This window comes from Salvelinus sp. IW2-2015, linkage group LG10 (assembly GCF_002910315.2).
Source record: "Salvelinus sp. IW2-2015 linkage group LG10, ASM291031v2, whole genome shotgun sequence".
Classification (NCBI taxonomy): domain Eukaryota; kingdom Metazoa; phylum Chordata; class Actinopteri; order Salmoniformes; family Salmonidae; genus Salvelinus; species Salvelinus sp. IW2-2015.
The window spans coordinates 15,010,307-15,015,167 of NC_036850.1; the positions used below are offsets into that span (position 1 = coordinate 15,010,307).

A 4,861-nucleotide genomic window follows, 5' to 3' on the forward strand; every position below is an offset into this window, starting at 1 on the left:
GTTCCACTGTTCTGTATCTGTGAGAGAATCAAGACAGAATTGACATTCAGGAATCACCATTGCATCCTGAAGCATGAGCCACCAACAGACACTAAAAATATCCACCAGATGTGCTKATTACTGACTTCACATGGATGAGCAGTGGAGTGAATAGCAGATTTCCTCCCAGATGGGAGGGGTTGAAGTGGAGGAGAATGGGAAGGACAGGTGGGAGCTCTTACCTTCTTTCCCCCTGGAATGACATGTCTGGGGTTGGAGTGCTGGTGAAGTTGTGAGGACTGGAGCCACAGCTGGAGGGCGAGGAGCCTCTTATCCTGGAAGAGTAAAAACCCAGGGTAAAAACAGCAGGAGACAGCCCCATACAGTCCAGTCACACACAGACATTTCCATTATGCACTGGGGGTCAATGACCATGGTATAGTTAGAACAATACAGACATGTCAATTCTGTCTGAAAGACAATCGTAACACAATCCACATGGTCCCTCTCACCTCTGGATCTCCATCACCTCCTCTGCGATTATCCGGCCGATCTTTCCCGCCCTGCCCTTGTGCCACCGGGGATGCCAGGCACTGTCTGAAGGGCCCGCTTGCCGGTTCCTGCAACCAACAAACGCAAAAGCTCAGTCACATTTCGGAAAACAAAACAATTACTTAGTCAGAGTCATGCCAGGCACAACAAAATGTATGTCAACTCATCAAAGTACAGTCACACTTCATCCAAGCGGGTGAACTGCTGTGTGAGAGCACAGRAGGAGGGCAGGCTTACCGTCTGTGAGTACACTATCCATGCTCTGGGGGGAGGCGGCGAGCTGAGGATAGATGCCATCAGATCCTTCAGGCACACTGAGACAGAGAAAGGGAGAGAGAAGAGAGAGTGAGCGTCATCACTGAGCAGGCTCGTGACTTCACACCTCATTGGGCAGCTTATTAACATCTATTGCATAGATAGCCCAACAGCTCTAGAAAGACACAGTAATAAATATGCAAGAGTTCCAATAATACATGCTTTGTTTTCTGAGGCAAGCCAGATAGCTATATGAGTTGGACATTGATTTCATGTTGAAACAATAGTGGTGGTGATAAAACAACTTTGACACAGTAGGCATTGTAAATGTAATCAGCTGTTTGAAATCGTACATTCATTATCCGACTTTATTAGGATATGACCCTAATACAATGAATACAGTGTAATATTATGCATTGACTAGTTAAATGAGGACTATGGAAGAAAGTCCTAGCAGAAACAGATGTGTGTAGCTACTTACCAGACYACAGTGTTGGTGGAGACAATGTACTCCACCTCTTTGGTCCAAGGGTTCATAAAACTGAACCAGCGACTCCTCAGTGTGATAAAGGAGCCGTCTTTTATTTTGAACTTGTAGCAGTTTGTATTGATCTTCTCCCTCATCTGGAGCACTAAGAACAGAGGTGGCAGCCAGGGGGTGAGCTAAATAAGGCATGATATCTGCACACTTGGCCTCTGTGACATGCCAAATGGTAGCCTGCCAGGTTCTATATTAATTCATATCACAGTCTACTCGCTATGTGACATGCTTAGCGCAATTCATTTTATATGACAAAATTACCAGACATTACAAAATTATTCATGTGAGGCCTGAGACTCAGGGATGTATCACTGAGTCTAAAACGTTGCTCTTTGGTGTTATATTGGTATCCTTGTTCAATCTGATACATACCTTGTCTATGACATTCCGCAAGGTGCCCTATGTCATCTTGATGAAAGTATTCATAAAACGATGTACCCAGCAACTCTTGGGGTAGATAAGCCAAAATGGCAGTGGCCCTACAAAAAAGAACAGTATTAAACACAAGTCCTGGCATTCAAAGCAGGCCAGTGTTATTTAAGACATTTTTAAGATAAATCTAGCCCACATCTTTTTTTATTGTATGCAAATAAAATKATATTCTCCCCCCTGCTTTACTTGCTTGATCATAATCAATGCCATGACAATCTAGGGCTGGGCAGTATACCGTATTTGACTATATACCGGTATTGATACACGGACCGGTTTCAGTTTTTACTTTAACTTCTATAACGGTATTTCAATGTTTGGTTTGTTAAATGTAATACGCAACTCTGGCGTGTGTAATGTCTGTTTTTATGGTTTACTCCGTTTTCTTCTTGAGTCATCTCTCCCTCTCCTGCTGCTGCATGCCGCTAACCACACCAAGCCCTGCCCTGTCACTCAAGAAGAGAGCAGTTGCTCGACCATAGAGTCACAAGCACTTTCTTGCCGTTCACTCAGCATGGTCAGATGGATGCATCAATGTTGGTGACATGCTACTTACCACAAGCATCCTATTATTACTCTATTCGTTTGTGAATCTTACTGTCTGCAAACGACTGTTTGCTAGTTGGTCTTTTCTTAGCAAGGTGTTGCTAAAATAATTTGTGTTAGCCGTTAATGCTTATCGCTAGTTTGCTGGCTAGTGGCTAGCTAGCTAAATGTACTAAGAGTCAGAGCAAACTTATCTAGTTAGCTAACACTGCCTGGTGCCAATGCCGGTGTAAGCCAAGATAAGCATGTTGTGCAATGGTATCTTATCAGAGAGGAATAGGCAAAGTATGAATATGTTGGCTTCTTCTATGATATAATGGCGGGTCCGCAAACAAACGTTGAAGGTGCATGCCGCCACCTACTATGCTGGAGTGTGGTCAATCACGGTTTACAACATTAGCGCCACATTTCTAAATCCTCCTACCTAACTCAGTACTTCTGAGAAAATAAAAAAGAGCCCTAACTTCTAAAAGACCCTCCCCCATCCCCAAAATCCCTTCCAACCTCAATAAATGTACACTTCAATTTTTCCCTCTCTTCAACATCCTTACAACAATATAAAAACACATAAGCCATCATTTCATCGACCATACACTTCAGACACAAACCATTCACATACTTGCCAACCAGATGTAATGACGAGTTCAATGTACATTGTCCTAGGCACAATCGAGCAAACACCACCCCTTCCTAATCTGACCTTTGAATCTTGGTCCACCGACCTTCTTTGGAGGGCATATAAATGCCGGCCCTTGGGCTCAGAGTCCCATCTCTTCTGCCACACATCTATCAAAATTACTCTGATCTTACATTTGGCCTCACCTCTACCCAGTGGAACATTAATATCAATTATATCTAGTGGGAATAGCTCTTTTGGCCAACTGGTCTACAATTTAATTCCCTTCCACACCCGAATGGGCTGGGTCCCAGCAGAATCTAACTACTACAACCAGTCTCTCAATTCTCCATAATAGCAAAAATACCTCCAATAGTAGGTCACTTCTATTATATTTGCCTGACAATAAACTATTCAATACAAACAGGGAATCTGAGCATACTATCATTCTGGCAGGTTGTACAGACTCCACCCACTAGAGGGCAACTACTATTGCCAACAGTTCAACTGAGTATGCTGACAGTTTAGTCTTCTACATATCTGCACATCAAATTCAGGAACGTAAATGCCTGCTCCTGTGCGCCCACTATCTGGGTCCTTGGATCCACCTGTGAAAAGTGGTAAAAATGCATAACAACTTCTACCAATGTAATTGTGAACCAGTTTCCCTATATCACTGACTTTTGACCAATCATTCCTTTTTTCTACCAAGGTTAGATCGACAACAGGATCTGGGAGTAACCATAGAGGACCATCCCCTATCACCACAGAAGGGCCAACCTCGAACTCCCTCCAACCACTCTCATCAACAAGCTTTCCAACTGTCCAACCAAAACCACTGCCTTGTCTACTAGTATATTCCCAACAGTCATCTAGAACAGTAGCAGTGGGATGGTAAAGAATATGTTGGCTAGCTAGAATATATTTTTTGCCAATATCATGCTGAGTGTGGAAATATTTTGATATTTTGTCCATATCGCCCAGCCCTATGACAATCACATAGCACCCAGTGACATTATCTAGAAATTCCCAGTGTACCKAACAGTATTAGTGACGTGGCGAGGTTGTGGGATTGTTTTGTCAGGGGGCAGTGGAGTATTTATTGTCAACATATCTACTCTGAATTCTGTCTGCCCTCTGGGCCTCCATTACACCTCCATCTGGAACATGTTGCTGATGCTATATTTGGACATTGACAAAAACCTCACTCACACATAAGCTGTCACTCCACAGTAAATCCAGCTCTGTACTACCCACGAGGTCCAGCCAGGTGTCAGGACATCACTGTGTAGGTGCCAACTGGCATGTCTTTTGCTACATGTTTGTATGTCTGCCTGCATGCCATAAAACATCTCTCACCTCTGATCAACAAAGACAAACTTCCCGTCGATGGCATGGCGCGAGACGTACTCAGTGGGCTTGACACGGATCTCATTGTTCATTGGCTGAGGGACAATGTGGGGATGCAGCCGTCCAATGGCCACCAGACAACTGAGGTTGCAGCCCTCATTGTCTGGTTCATTGTCGTCATCCAGACCCATCTTGGTGGGCGGCCAGCTCTTCAGATAGCCAGTACTGTGTATTGTGCAGAAGCTCTTACGGTCAGCTGTGGATATAGGGAATGTATCATCATCATCTAGTTCTACTCTGGAGCTATCACTAACATCAATGAGTAAGTAGTCTATTGGTACGAAACCAAATGAACTGTTAACTAAAATGAATCACAGGAGATGAAAAAACACCCTTAAGCAAGTTACGTAAGGAAAAGATAGGAGGCTAAAGTACCTTTCTTCTTGGAGCAGGTGGAAGGAAAGTCCTTGTCCTCCATTTTGATGAGGGGCCGATTGCACTTCATCCTGCAGAAGAAGGATCGCCTGGCTCCAGAGCAAAGTCTGGATGGGCCGGGGGTGATGTCTGTCTTTACTGGAAGGCCAGCTGAGGAC

At 44.1% G+C, this 4,861-nt stretch overlaps 1 pseudogene; it reads right to left on the minus strand.

The window, feature by feature from the left end:
- Positions 1-4,861, minus strand: part of LOC111969346 (basic helix-loop-helix ARNT-like protein 1) — a 36,579-nt pseudogene that overhangs the window by 8,492 nt on the left and 23,226 nt on the right.